The sequence below is a fragment of the Rhinolophus hipposideros genome (assembly GCF_964194185.1).
Source record: "Rhinolophus hipposideros genome assembly, chromosome: 10".
In the NCBI taxonomy this organism is placed as follows: Eukaryota; Metazoa; Chordata; class Mammalia; order Chiroptera; family Rhinolophidae; genus Rhinolophus; species Rhinolophus hipposideros.
The window spans coordinates 70,919,899-70,934,807 of record NC_138056.1 but is presented as its reverse complement, the minus strand read 5'-3'; positions in this window follow the sequence as shown (position 1 = coordinate 70,934,807).

Sequence of the window (14,909 nt, the reverse complement as noted above, 5' to 3'; positions counted from 1 at the left end):
AGAGAACTTATTTAGGCTTGTCCAGGGCAGCCACAAGAGAAACAGACTTTCACAAGTGCCCACTAGAATCTTAAAGTTTATACAGAGGCCTTAACTAGGTTCAGTCACATATTAGTCCAGATGCTCTCAAAATTACCTTACTCAATGCTACATCCTTAAAATGGCTCTTAGCTCAATAAGGGTGGGAAGAATGTACATTCCAAGAACAGGGGTGGAGATGAGGAGTCTCTGATTGCCCGGATCCAGCTCCCAGGTCAACCAATGGTCACATCCTCTAGATGACCTCCTCCAACAGTTATTAAACTACTATGTTGCCATTACGTTAACTGGGAGGAACAATTGTTTACCTACCTTATGTGACTAAACTGGACTTTTAAACAACACATGTAAAGGAAGATGACAAGAAGAAGAAGAAAGGAGGAGGAGGAGAAGCAACAGCATGTGACAAACTATTTGCTTCTCTTCAGAAGATAGTATCACACACATATTCAACAGAGATAACATTAATCTAATAAATTGCTTATAAGTTTATAAATGCTTACTCTCAAGTTCTATTAGATATGTCCTAACAAACTGAAAGCAAGCGGTTTGCAGACAGGCATTGCTCTGTGGACCACATTTTAGGTAGCCCTGGTCCAAATGACATAGACATTCAAGATGGTGTGCCTCATAGTCAAACTTTTTACCATTTCAACAAGGTTTCAAACTGAGGATGCCATAACTAAGAGTCATCTATAAGTGTTTCTACATTATATATATTTATATTTATGAAATATCCAAAAACAAATTACAGAGGATATATAAAGAAAGACGAGAAGGAAGGAAGGGAAGAAGAAGTGGAACTGACAATTTTATAATTGCACCAAAAATTATTTCAATAAGGCCTTATTCATAAAACATTGTAACCAAGTATAAAAATTCTGCTGAAGAATAAGACACAATTGAGTTAAATTTTACCAAATGAGAATTTAATGAATTTAATTCTTACCCTAAGCAAGAACATTCTCAACAGTGAAATCTGCCAAGCATTTCGGTGTAATACCTGTCATACCAAGAAACCCTGCCTAGCGGCCTCACATCATGGGACTTACCCTTGTCTATTTGAGGAAGTCAGCCAATTCCTACCCAAGATTTAATTATTCTTCTCGTAACAGAACCCAAAATTCCCAAACATGACAATGTGACTAACCTGCCCATGCCAAGAACTTCAGGTCAGTAGAGCTCAGGAATTTAAGTATCAAAGAGCACCAGACCACATTGCTATTCATAAAATACAGTGCAGACAATCCCCAAGTTATAATTGGGTTGTATTTCAAAACTTTGCTAGTTAATTCTTTAGAACTCAGAACATATTTCTTATGATGATAATCTTATAAGCTAACAAAAGACAAGGGGGCTATATACCTCCCAGGAGAATTGTTGGTTCATAAACTATGCATATATTCAGCTTTAATATATACCACTAAATCATCTTCAAAAGTGGTTGTGCTGATGTATACTCCAGCCAGTAGTGTGTGAGTACCAGTGAATGGTCATTTTTATTAGCATTTATTATGTATCAGGCACTGTGTAAGTGTTTTACACGTGTTGTTTTATTTAATCTATCACTGAGGTGGCTATCACTGATTGTTCCATTTTCAGGATAAGTAAACTTGTCCCAGACATAGCTAAAAAGAGGCAGAGTCAGGATTGGAACCCATGTCTGATGCTGTTTGCTATTAAATCTTCCCTGAGAAAGACTTTAGAGCATACAGAGCAAACACATATGAAAAGCACCCCTTATAATACACTAAAGGAAGAGCTGCATTTAGTCCTGTGCATAAATCAACTGTTGGTTCTGCATAGCGATATACCTGAGGGCTGATGGGGACAGACTGGAGACTTGCAAATGGAGTAAGAATGGGAAGAAGATTCAGAGACTTGGAAAGAGGGGAAGGATGGAGTAGGCAAGGCTGGGAGGCGGACAACACACGAGTGAGGTCAAGAATGCTGTTTGGCTCACTCTGCCTCGTACACAGGTGGCATCCAACAGTAAGTTGTCTGACTTTTCTGGAGCTTTGAATAATAGACTCCAGGGTTCTGAATGAAAGACTGATTTTCACGCACATTTCACCTTTCCCAGGGAGAAAATTGCTGTTATCTCTTCCTGGAACTCTACCCTTTGTTCTTTGGTTCTGTTTGTTGTTTCTGAGTGGGATTTTCTTCCTCTCTTCCTCATTCCCCTGGTGCCAGTCTATTCGCACGCACTACTCTGATGGGAATTCCTCTGAAAATGCCGGCAGTCTCTTTGATGAGCTAAGCCTCGCAGACTTTATGTAAACCCCGGGAAGGGTGCTTTCAGCCTCTGGCTGTCTGGCCACCTTCCCACAGCCCACAAGTGTCTGCACACATCATCGGTTTTTCCCTCTTCAAACTCTTGGACTCCCTTAAGGGAGGGAAACCCTGGGAGACTCAGTCTGCCTCTTTGATATCCAGGGCAGCCTGGCCTTACTCGCTGGGTGGACAGCTTAGAGTGCTGTATTTTAGCTCAAGTGTCTCCAATGTCCATTTTGGAGGTGACACTTTTCTCTAACATCCAAGTACAATAATGAGAGCCCCGATTCTGTGCTGAGTCTCAAGTTACCACCCTTACTCCCCAGCCCTCACCAAATACCACCACCATGCAAATCTTCTGAGAATTTCCATGCTGCAGAGATGCTTACATCTTCTATCATCTCTTCTTTGTCCCCATCATCTCTTCTCCAAGCTATTTTTCTGAGCATTGTCATAGATGTCTGGGCCTTGTCACCCTTCCTGGGCCTGCTGTCCAACTGAGCACAGACACAGCCTCTTCCCCAGGCCCCACATCATCACACTCACAATGTTGATGTGAGTAGCAGACTCACTGCAGGTTTAAGGGACGATTAGAGCACAGAAGCCGAAATCATTTACAATTGAAAGCAAAGCTCTCAGGTAGCATTCCTTGCCCATTCTCATCCCAGTATCCTTTGCTGGCTGTTTCTCTTCTCAGGTTCTAATCTCCCACAGCTGCTGCAGTCTCTTTTCTCTTGCCTATATTCTCCCTTTTTCTACTTCCTCAAATTCAGAGGCCCTTGAAAACATCCTTGGGACCACTGGGAAAAATAGGAAATTCCTATTACTTTATCACACAGATCAATTTAGCTTCCTTTGCCTCCATTTCCCATTTCCTGAGGCTTGACTTTAATAATCACAATGCTGTAAATGATATTCTCAAATTGTGAACTCAAGGCTCCCATCTTCAACAGTAGCCCAGCTCTCTGATTTTTTATTTTTCTTTAATAGCTTCAAAGTTTCCAGTTCAGGTTTTATCACTTGTACTTTTCTCTTCCAGGAGTCTGTAGGTTGAAGGAGAGTAGTTAACCATCCAGTCTCCCCCTTACCTTCTCAAACATCAGATCTGGGGCTTTTTTTCCCTTCCTCTGTCATGGACATTGGGTAAAAACACTTCTCAAGCACGTGGTCTCCTAGAGAGGAATCATGTCTCTGGCACCAAGCAACAGCTTAGTTTAAGGATTGGCCATATCAAAGCATACAAAAATTCTTCTCTTCTCCACTATTCCCTCTGGGAAAATAAGGCCAATAAGGAGATGCAGCAAAAAGAGATGGAGAGTCAAACAGTAACAATATTCTTTTGTCACATACAAAAGAATATTCCAGAGATAGAAAACAGGATTCTAACTTCAAGATGCATGGTATTTACACATGAGACATTTAGGTTTTATTCCCCGTGGTGCCTGTGCAAGAACTTTTCTGTTCCCCTCCTTTATGCCAAGAGTTTAACTCTCAGAAGGGTCCTGGGAGGTGGGTTCATTATTCTCACCTAATAAGCATTAAAATTGAGGCCCAGAGAGGTTAAGATTTTTGCCTAATTTAACACAAATAGTGCCAGAAGAACTATTAAGACTTTGTCCTTCAAATTCCAAGTTACTAGCAAATGGTATTTTCCCCAAATACAGAAAATAGTAAGTCAAACATCCAAGTGGTAATAACCTCTTAGCATTTGCCTCATACCCCAAGTCCTCCAAAAACTACATCAGATGAGGGGACATAAGAGCAATGGCACAATGAAATATGGAGGCAGGTTTCCAAGGTGGGAGAGAAGGATCTGGAAAACAAATACAGCATTAAATATGCCCGTGTATGTTTACTAAGTATATTTGTAGCCTGTTAATTCATTGAAGTATTTGAATTATTAATTATTCTTTGCAGAAATTTATTTGTACTGCTCTGCCCCTCCAGGGTACGGAGAACAAATTGAAAAAGATAATCACAAAATGCTGAAAATTATTAGCTTCAAGAAACCTATGAAGGAAGGGCAGGATTTCCAGCTCAGTTGCCATGGCCATGAGTGAGGAGAATGCCAAGTGGAAAATGAGAAGTGTCAGCACACAGCATGCATGTAGATTGCTGATCTACATTACAGGTCACATTGTGACCTTAGACAGAACAACTTCAAAGTCTCCCCAACAATCTGTGAAAGATCCAGACACTAACAGAATTTTGCAGCTTTACAGAGCTCCCCACATGCTCTCTGGCCTCGTTGGAGCTATTGTCGTCAATGTGCTATCATTATAAGGGGTTCATGCTTCACTGCTGGGAGGACTCTTGGTGGCATTCTATCCCACCCTCTCACATTATTCACCAAGCAATGAAGTTTAAATATGCCTACAAACCCATAGGCTGTCAAAGTAGAAACCAGAACTGAGACCCAGGCTGCATTCCTAGAATTCTAAAGTGAAAAGGTGAGTTGCTAGGTGGATGGAGGTGGGAGAGAAGGTGGCAGTGGCTGCAACAGGAGCTCACAGCTTTAGGCGGTCCTGTTATCAGTGTGCTTTCTCCCACGTCTATTTTTCTGGTGACACATCTCTTAAGCCTCAATTTTTCCATCTGTATAATGGGAATAATAATTACAGACCTATTGTTGTGAGAATTCAATGAGATAATCTAAACAAAGCACTGAACACAATGCCTAGCTCATAATAAAAAATAAATTAATGATTTGTATAATAGTAAAAGAATTAATTATTATTTTTAGTTGCTTTTTAAAGTCCTAAGGGCATATCTCATGTTGCAATGCTACCAAACTGGGTATCTAGTGCTAGGTCACAAGAAGTCGAGTTCCAGTCCTGGTCTTCTGCTAATAAGCTCTGTGTTCTTCAATGACTCGCTTCATCTTTCCAGTCTGAGTAAATCTCAGTCTGCTTTTTATTTATCACCATATGCCACCAATTCTAAACAATATCATTAACGAAATACTCCTCCTCCAAAAATCTTGTATTAGTCTATTTTCTAAACAAGTATTAAACTTATGGTTGAATTTTAATAATATATATGTGTATTTCAAATGAGTACATTTTTATTATTTATGTTTAATAGATATTATGTTCCCAAATAGAAGTTAATCTGGAAAACTAGCTAAATAGTTAGCCTTGGACAAATGAGGACTCAGCTACACACATACTTTTTGAAAGTAAGTTAGTAATGGTTCATGCTTACTCTGGCACAATTTGTTTCTCCAATCTCTGTAGTGTCACATTTCTGCATTGAAACAGTAGATTAAAAATAAACAGTGGGAACATGGGTTTCCAAAAATGAGGAAACAGAATTTGAATTCCATCAATTCTGTCATTCCCTGTGACCACATGGAGTTTTAAATTGTATTTTGAATTTTTCACCAGCAGAAACATGAAAGATGTTAAACTCAATCCCAAAGAAACAATCATGGATAACATTATGATTTCTGAAATTGCTGTGAGATTTTTTTATGACTCTGACAAACTTATTCTTAAATTTAAGGCTTTTCCTAACTATTTATATATTGATTACGACATGTGAAAGAAACTTTTCACAATTAAAATTAGCAAAATGTGTTCTTCAATTAACTATGAGTAAAGATCAATTGACAAATTTTAACCTGAATATGCAAAGGTCAATTATGATGGTGTTCAGTCTCAAAAACAAAAACTAACATTATTTGTTACTGTGACAGATTATTATAGGGGATATATTTTTGTTTGTTTGCTTTTTCTCTTTTCAACATTAATGCAATTTTCCCTTTTATATTTAAATATTTGTTTCATTTTATTTTTTTGTTTTCCTGGCATTGATTATATATAAAATATTCAGGAACTGAAAATTTCACTTTCTGCATTTCTTTTCCTGTCAGTATTCTTATTCATTTCATTTCCTGATTATGACTAAAAATAATTTTGTCATCTAGAGAAAGAGGGTATTGAAAATGACTCACTCCAAGGGCCATACACACATATACTAGGTTTGCTCCTGGCTCTGTCAAGCAGAGGTAAAGTGATGGGGCTGGTTTCAGAGTTGGAAAGGGGTCCTCCCTGGGGGAAATCTAACCTAAAGGGGTACTTTGTTTAAACTGCATGGTGTTGGGCCACATCGTATTGCTCCTTATGTATGTATGTATGTACGAGGTGTGATCAAACAATATGGCGAATGTTTAAATTAAAAATATATATATTATTACAGTAAAAGACACATTCCCATTAATCCCCCTCAAAATACTCCTGTTCACTTCAAACACACTTATCCCGTCATTCTTGCCACTTTCTGAAGCAGTTCTGGAAGTCCTCTTTTGTGAGTGTCTTTAGTTGTGCTATTGTGGCTGCCTCGATGTCCTGAGTCGGTTCAAAACATTTACCTTGTATGGTTGTTTTGACTTTGGGGAAGAGCCAGAAGTTGCACAGTACCAGATCCGGTGAATAAAGTGGACGAGGACACACTGTAATGTTTTTGTTTGACAGAAATTGCCATACCATAAGTCATGTGTGACATGGAGTGTTGTCATGATGGAGGATGAAACCGTTTGGTTATTTCACGTTAATACATTGTCTGTGATCCATGATTTACGGCACTCCTTAAAACACATCTTCTCTCAACCGTAGCTCACACCCGACTGACTGCACTGAGCAAGTTGAAACTTGTCACACACTGTTACCAAAGTTCAATACTGCTTCCCCTATTGAAGATCCCTGCCTTTCTGTTGGATGGCACTCGGCAGCAACATTCACCGTATGTTTTGATCATACCGCGTATGTATGTAGGTATGTATGTATGTATGTATTTACATTAGTTAAGACTTTAAAAATCAGGATTTTCATGTAGTATTAAAATTTTCTGGCACGTCTGGAAAACTTAGAAAATCAGGTAGCAATCAGCTGCAGCAGAGCAGCAGTTGCCCTGGTTAGCCTGGTTGTGGCTGTCCAGGGCACTATAGTCACTAGTTCTCCCTTATCATCCCCCTACCCCTGAGGCTGAGTTTTAGTTGCCGATGAACTACAAGCTGAAAGTGTCTTCACACAATATGATATTGATATTTTAAGATATGCTACCCCTTGAGGATCAGAGAGGCTAAGTAATTTCCCCCGGTTACTAGACCAAGCATGCCAGATTTCCCGAATAGAATTCCCAGGCTTTCTGCAATGTACTACCTGCTGCATGTGTGTATGTGTGTGTGTGTGTGTAAGGGAGAGAATGCAGCATGCAGGTGTCAATGCTAGGGGGCAGGAGAGGTTTAGAGAGGACTCCATTTCAGTATTAAGAGGAATTTATTTTTAAGAGGAATAATTACTGGATCAAGTTCTGGGCCATATTCCTTCCCTCCTTCCCTCAACAAGCACATGTCTATAGCTGCACTTTTTGAACACCTGTGATGAACCAGTCGCTGCCCACACACTATTACATTCATCCCTCCAACATCCCTGCCCTTAAATTCTCTCCACCCCATGGTTCCCAAACTTCATGCAGATGTACCTCAAGGTACACAGGTGAATTCATGGGATAGTTTAAATTTTCAAGGGAAATGCAGCAGCACTAGACATTTGTGGACATTGCACAAACTAATAGCTCCAGCAAGTTCAGAGTTTCAATACTAGGTCATGCTACGTTCCTTTAGGTGTCATCGAACTTTGCAAAACTGGGTTTGCTACAGTTGCTGTAATAAAAGCCAATACTGTATGAAAAACGATGTGAATTGATCTTATTCCAAAAATTGAGAAGTTGTATAGCGTCCAACAGGTGCATACATTCCCTTGGTAAGAAATCCTGGCTATTTAAGAATGAAATAAAAATATTATTTTCTTTCAATTTCAATTTATGTGTATTCTTTTTTCAAACAGCTTCTAAGTTGTTGGGACGTAAATAATTATTAAGTTGATTTGGGCCTAACTACTTAATAAACAGGACTGCTTGACTTTTTTTTTTTTTTTTTTTTTTTTTTTTTTTTTGCCTAGAGACACTGAAAAAAATTGCTGAGACCCAGGGGACCGGAAACAAGAAAGTTTTAGATGTCTATATTAACCCATTTTAGAGGGGAGAAAATGGGTCCAGAGAAGTTAAGTAACCTGTCCCAGGTGATAAAACTGGGATTTGAATCAATAGATATCTGATTCTATTGCCTATATTGCCTCCTGCACAACAAACCAGCTCTGTCAATACAAACACAGGGTCAGACTTGGTCACTGCCTCAAGGGATTCATTCATAAATGTTGTCAAGTCTGTCATGAGTGCTATGCTAACCCTGAAGGTATGATGTTACCCATCCCCATTATTTATAACCTTCCAGTAACCTCCACTTTGTTTCCCCAATTGATTTTCTTTGTCAGGCTCATGGTATACACCAAACTCAGGTCCTTAAGGAAAAAGACTATCCCCAACACAAAACAACTCTGCTTGTAACATATGAAGGCATAATGTCAATTCAGGCCAGCATGTGATGAGAGTTAGACATGGGCTGGGGAAAATTCAGTAATGAAAGGGACCTCGTGAAAAGAGAACTGATAAGGTTTCATATTACCGAAGGGGAAAATTTCTGACTGTAAATGTGCTTTGGGAAATTCTCGGACTAGAATGTCCAGGATAAGACATGATATTAAAATTACTTCCAAAGGATGTAGCAAATTAGAGAAGTCTTTCCTTTACCACAAATGAATGCAGCTTCTTCAAAAGAAGGAAGTAAGGCAAAAAAGATCCTGATAGCAAAAGTATTGAATTTATTACCAAATGCCACACCCAAAAATAGTAGTGCCATGATGTCTAATTTAATCATAATTTATAAGCATCAAGAGAAACACAGACCAAAAATAATTGAATGCAAATTATAAAAAACCGCCCGCTATTAAACTTAAGGGAACATAGGAGATTTTTCAGATGCATTGCTGTAGCCCCCAAGGCCTACTCTTCTGCAGGTGCTTAATAATTGTAAGTGGGGTCAATTAAACTAAATTAGTGGACACTCAACTAAATACCAGAGTGAATTTGAAAATTCTACCATGAGCTAAAACAAAACTCTCCCAGACTTTTCTTTAAAAACAAACAAACAAACAAAAAACAACCATCATTAACAAGTGAATTTTATGGAATGCAAATTATATCTCCTTAAAACTGTTTTATTAAACACTCCTAATGTCTATAAGGCTTTCTTTAAATTGCATAGGTGATAGTTTAAAATTCTCTCTTCATCTTGTAGAAAATTATTTTCCATTCACATTTTTTAATCACAGTTTTTAATTTCTCCAAGACACATAAGTAACACATGTATTCATAGCATGCTTATTGAAAAAATTCAATAATGCAAGAGAAGTGAGAAGGCAGTTTGACTAAATGAGAGTATAGGTTTTGGTGTCAAACTGGGTTTAAAAGCTGGCTCTCGCACTTACTAACAAGTTACTTAGAACATTTGTGCCTCCCCTTCCTCATCTGTTAAATGGAGATGATGATGATGATGATGTTAATGGCTCTTTCATGAATGATTAACTATGTGTCAAGGGCTGTTCTAATAAGTTTACATGTATATCTCAATCAATCCTCACAACCCCATTACTTAGGTACCGCTTTTATTTCCATTTTACAGATGAGAAACTGAGGCACAGAAGATTTCAGTAACTTGTTTTAAGGTGACAGTCACACAGCTAGTCTGTTTGTAAGCTGAGCTATATAGTTTGAACTCTGGAATATATATAAGCTGGAAGAACCTACATTCTTAACCACTGGTATCTCCCTCATGTGGTTGTGACAAGTAAGTGAAATAAAATAGGTTACGCTTTAAAAAAGGGCCTAGCACATGCAATAATGTTAGCTTTTATTAATTATTATAAAGTAGAATGTGAAAATCTCCTTTTATCTGCATTGTACTACCCTTCCCTCCCCAAAAGAAATCACTATTACACATATATTTTATATTTAAATATATATTTATTTACGTAAATGGAATGATGCTAAACATATGTTCAGCTACTTGCTTTTAACTTAACCCATGTCTTTGATTTTTGGAGACATTTATATGACAAAGCATAAAGATTATTTAATTTGCGGTAAAGATGATGGTTTGATTCAATGGGTAAGATGAGTTAGTTAATTAATGATATTAGTGCTACCAGTTATCTTTTCTTCCATATGGTCCTGTTCACTGAATATTGGGTCCAATGGTCTGGGGCATACAAAATATCCCCTCTCGGGTGAAGGACATACTACTGCATCCTTCCTCCTACCACTAAGAAATAAGCACAACAATCTTCAGATTTTTGAGAGAGCAGGTATCATTCTGACCTATTTATTGGATGAATTACAAAGCTGCCAGATTTAAATAGGGTCATGATCCAGAGAGATCATTTTATTGCAGATTCAAACCATAAGCAAGCCACAAAAAGGAGAGTCACAGTGCAGATCCCCAGGATTCCAGAATTCTGTAGCAGAGATGTATTCAATGCATGAAAAACACACATGATGGAAATGGTACATTCAGGATCAGACCCAAGCTGGTCCAGAGAGCATAGGTTACATGAGTAAGTGGCCCAAACCCCCATGTTACCTACGTCTTTTGCACTGATGCCTCTCCCCCAAAACATACAGCCTTGTGGTGTTCTCTAGGACTAACATAGAGGAAAAGGGAAAACTTTTTTTCCTCTATCCTCTTAGGTTCTCCAGCTGGGGCCTATAAATTAGACTGACAAAACACAGATTAACAAGACAAAGCAAACAGAAGTTTATTAACACTTCCATTGTGCATACACCTGGAAGCACTCAGTGATGAGTACCTCAAAGAGGTGGTTAGAACTTGGGCTTGTATCATTTTAACAGAAGAACAATACATTTTTAGAGAAGTGACAAAACAAAGGAAAAGGACTTTAAGTTTCTAAGGAAGGTAAATAAATATATTGGGGAACTAATGGGAGCTAAAGCCCAGTTAGTAAAGTTTGTTATGTAGATTCCTCTGGTGCCTCTCTAGGCTGAGAAGAGCCTAGAATTTTCTCTGGGGATTAACATAGAGAGGGGAGGGGTGACAACTTTACTAATTTATTGCCTGCGTTTAGGCAAATAGGAGGAGGGCAGAGAGCATTTCTTGTCTCTGTTTCTTCTCAGTTGCCTTCTGTTCAAAATAATCTTTATACTAAAATGGCATATTTTGGGGAGGCATATTCTGCTCCTTTTCACTAGCTGATGAGAAAAAAAATTCATGCCTAGCTCACTAAAAATAGCCTGCTGGTGTACTTTAGCCACACTTGAGGTAATGCTTCCAGTAAAAGCAGTAGTCAGGGGTAATGCTTCTAGCAGGCAGAGCATTGGGTAGTACATTTCATGTTGATGGTGAAGATGATAAGCCATCATCAGCTCAGTCTAGAGGGGGAGGTGACGGTAAGTAAGAATAGACAAATCCCTGCGTGATCACAAGTTACTTGACTGGTTCATCAGGGTCTGCAAAGAGCAAGACAGAAAGATTATAAGATAGAGACAAAGAGATTGGGGGAAATGCCACCTGAGTGAGCTTCTGCAAGAAAGCACAAAATGTATGGACCTTTGTATCTCACATCAATTCTCTTTTGGGAATCTACTGAGGAGGCAGCACTGAACACCTGTGCAGATGGGATAATGCCTCCAATGGAGGTCAGCCAGCCTCTGTTCTCACTCCCTCATGAGTGTAATGGGTCCCTGAACAACTTGGCCGGTAATGGACCTGGAAGCTGTCCTACATGGAGCCCAACTACAGTGGACTTAGCTGCTGCGACTGTAGGTCTGACTTGTCAGTATTAAGGATGGAATCTGGGCCCTCAACATGGTATCGTTCCTCAAGGGGACCAACTACTCACTTATGAGAAGCTGATTAAAACAGATGTTGCAGATATGAGTCTGCCTTCGTTGCCCTCGTCGCATCAGCCAGCACCACCGGTCTGTACTCAATGGTCCTCCTCTACATTCCTCAGTACCTCAGGAAACACCTTTATCATTGCACAGGCCATATTGCATTCTAATTTGGGGTGTCTGTGTCAACCAAGCTGGCAATTTCTTGAAAGCAGATTCTAAATGTTATTCTTCATGAGTTCCCTAGCCCTACCACAGGGCCAGACCACATACCATATGCTTTACAAATATTTGGTCAGTAAATGAAAGAGTAAAAACTCATGTAAACACACGAAGGAAGGATACTAAGAGCCATAACTAGGACAGTGGCAGTAGATTTGGAGAATCTGTTTCCTTTGTCTCCCAGTGCATGCCCCTGTCATACTCACCACACCATGATTAGGTAGCTTTTCATAACCACACTGGGATCAGGGCAGAGGGAAAATCAGACCAGACAGAAATTCAGTTGGTAAAACCATTGTATTATCTATTCATTATTAATAACCACGATTATCACAATAACACAAAATCATAGAATTAGAAATCTGCCATGTGTCTCTATAGCCCTGGCACCTAGTACAGTGCCTGGCATGAGACAAACACTCCATATGTATCTGTAGAATGAATGACTAAATGTCTGAACTAATGAACGAAAAGTAACATAGACTATTAAAAGGATTATGAGCTTAAGAGACAGGCAGCCCTGGATTCGAACCCAAGCTCTAACACTTGCTACCTATGTAATCTTAAAGCTAAAATAGAGATAATAATACCTTCCTGAATTATTTGGTTAAAAGAGTCAGAAAACCAACCCAAAAAAATCACAATCAAAAACAAACAAACAAATATATGGGGAATTCTATTGGTTTGCTTAATTGAGAAGTCCAACTAGTTGGAATCCAAGAAATCCAAGACATCAAATGATATGTTTGGAAATCTAAAGAAGTCTGCTTAGTTTTATTCTCAGACAACTTTTCGCTATGTGGTAGCAAGACAGCCTTTAGATGTTCCAAGCTCCCATGGTTCTCATAGCTCATGTTCCACAAAAAGAACAAGACCCTCTTCAGCAATTGTCTATATCAAACCCAAAAAAGGCTTCTCACTGGTACTTCTGGGGTCACCTGCCCACTCTTCAACTAATCGCTGTATTAATCCCTGGTCAGGGGTGTGGGGGACGCTCAAAGAACATGAAGAATTACTGAAGTTCACGAAAGAAAAAATTGCCAAACAAAAAGTAACATACTTGCACGATAATTCTCATTCGACATTGATATGATGATTAACAACAAAATCATACATAAGCACTTACTAAATAGGCACTCAACAAATAGTAGCTATTATGAATAACAAACCTTTTAAAGGGAATCGAGTTCAAAGTAATTATAAGAATTACATATTCAATTAGAAATTTATTTTCATTCAAATTTTTTTAGAAAACCACTTCTTAAATGTTAGATTTTCTGTGTAATACTGCTCTCATTTAAAGAACAGAAAATTACACTGGTATCACTGAAAACTAAGGAGGAGCACCTGGTAGTTATAAATGCTGAATTTTTAGGTTTAGGCCATTAGGCCTTATGAAAACAGTCCCTGAGAAACTTGATATCATTATGAAATTGGGTCCTATAGTTAGCTTTCCTCTTTTCCTTATTTGCTGATTTTTTTTTTAAGGACACTAAATGCGATTTGGTATACAAGATTGGACCCTGGAACACAAAAAGACATTAGTGCAAAAACTAGCAAAATCCAAAATGGCAAAACACTGAGGAAATTTTTGAGAAGAATTGGTAACTTCAGATGGCAGGAAGAAAAATAAAAAATGAAGGAAACCTGCTGACCAAATGAAGTGGGATTAGTGAAACTTTAACCCCAATGGGGATTCACCTTGTGAAAAAGAGAAATAGCCCTGGTCAGCAGAAAACCTTTACCCTTTCCGAAACTGTCTTCAATAGAACCTAGTGTCTTAGAAATGCATAAATAATAAGAGGATCCTTGGTCAAATAAGTTTGGGAAATCAAAAAAAAAGAAAAATCTGATATCACAGATTCAGAACATACATTTGCATATTGAAGGTTCTAAGACTTCCTGTAATAGGCAAAACTGTTATATTGTTTTAACACATTATTTCCCAAAATTATTTTGCCATAATATGCTTCCATGTAACACCCATTAATGTCTTGCCTCTATGTTTGGGGGAAATATTGATAGTTAAGTTTGTAAGTCTAAGGAAGCTTGGCAAATATATAATCAAATAATGAGGTATAACATAGGTTGGTACAAAAGTAATTGTGGTTTTTGCAATTATTTTTAACCTTTTAAACCACAATTACTTTTCCACCGACCTAATAAAACATAAGATACCAAAGAAATTTCCCCATCTATGGCGAGCTACTTTGGACCACACCTTAGAACCCCTGAGGGTATCTGAATAGAAAAATTTGAGAAGTTATGGGCAATAAGGAACTAATGATAAAATTCATTCCAGGAGATAAAGGCCCAGAAACAGACATTGACAAAGTAGGGAATATGTGACGGAGGCAGGAGCAGACAGGAAGGGTTCCTTTCCTTCAAAATGACCTGTACTTATTCACTGATGTCTGGAATCTCTTGAAAAGGAAAATGATTATTCTCAGTTATAGACATAGGATTCAAATGCAAGTAACCTTGGGACCACTGATGGAGGTTAAAGATCACACTAATGATCTATACAAAATCCTAAAAGTCGATAGAGGAAGGACAAGCATTAGGGA